Source organism: Charadrius vociferus, unplaced genomic scaffold (genome assembly GCF_000708025.1).
Source record: "Charadrius vociferus isolate BGI_N301 unplaced genomic scaffold, ASM70802v2 scaffold373, whole genome shotgun sequence".
In the NCBI taxonomy this organism is placed as follows: Eukaryota; Metazoa; Chordata; class Aves; order Charadriiformes; family Charadriidae; genus Charadrius; species Charadrius vociferus.
This window is the reverse complement of record NW_009647681.1, coordinates 432,101-432,461: the sequence shown is the minus strand read 5'-3', so window position 1 is coordinate 432,461 and position 361 is coordinate 432,101. Positions and strand designations below refer to the sequence as shown.

The window sequence follows — 361 nt, the reverse complement described above, 5'->3', positions numbered from 1 at the left end:
GGGGCACTCCCCGTGTTCCTCCCTTCTCTCCTGACCAGACTGCCCCGTGGTTAGCGGCCCAGTCCCAGCTGGGAGCTCTGTAACCAAAAGGACCAGAGTTGTTCTGCCATTCGGTGTGACAGCCCCAGGCGCCCGCCCTCGACGTGGCCCTCCGGGGGTGTGGGGCTGGAGGCAACTTGCTTGTCCCTTTGCAAACGGACGATGCAGTCCATCTGCTGGGCCTGTGCCGGCTGCTCTGAGCAGGGGCAGGATTGCCCCGGGCCCCCAGTGCTGGGGGGGGGACGCACGATGGCGTGTCACTGGCCCCCACCTCACCCCGTGCTGCTCTGCCTTACAGGATGCAGAACGATGTGAAGCAGCC

The 361-nt window shown here is 65.9% G+C and overlaps 1 protein-coding gene across 1 annotated transcript in view; it reads left to right on the top strand.

Moving 5' to 3' along the window:
• Positions 1-361, top strand: part of SLC25A10 (solute carrier family 25 (mitochondrial carrier; dicarboxylate transporter), member 10) — a 7,716-nt gene that overhangs the window by 4,792 nt on the left and 2,563 nt on the right. The gene's annotated exons all lie outside the window — the stretch shown is intronic.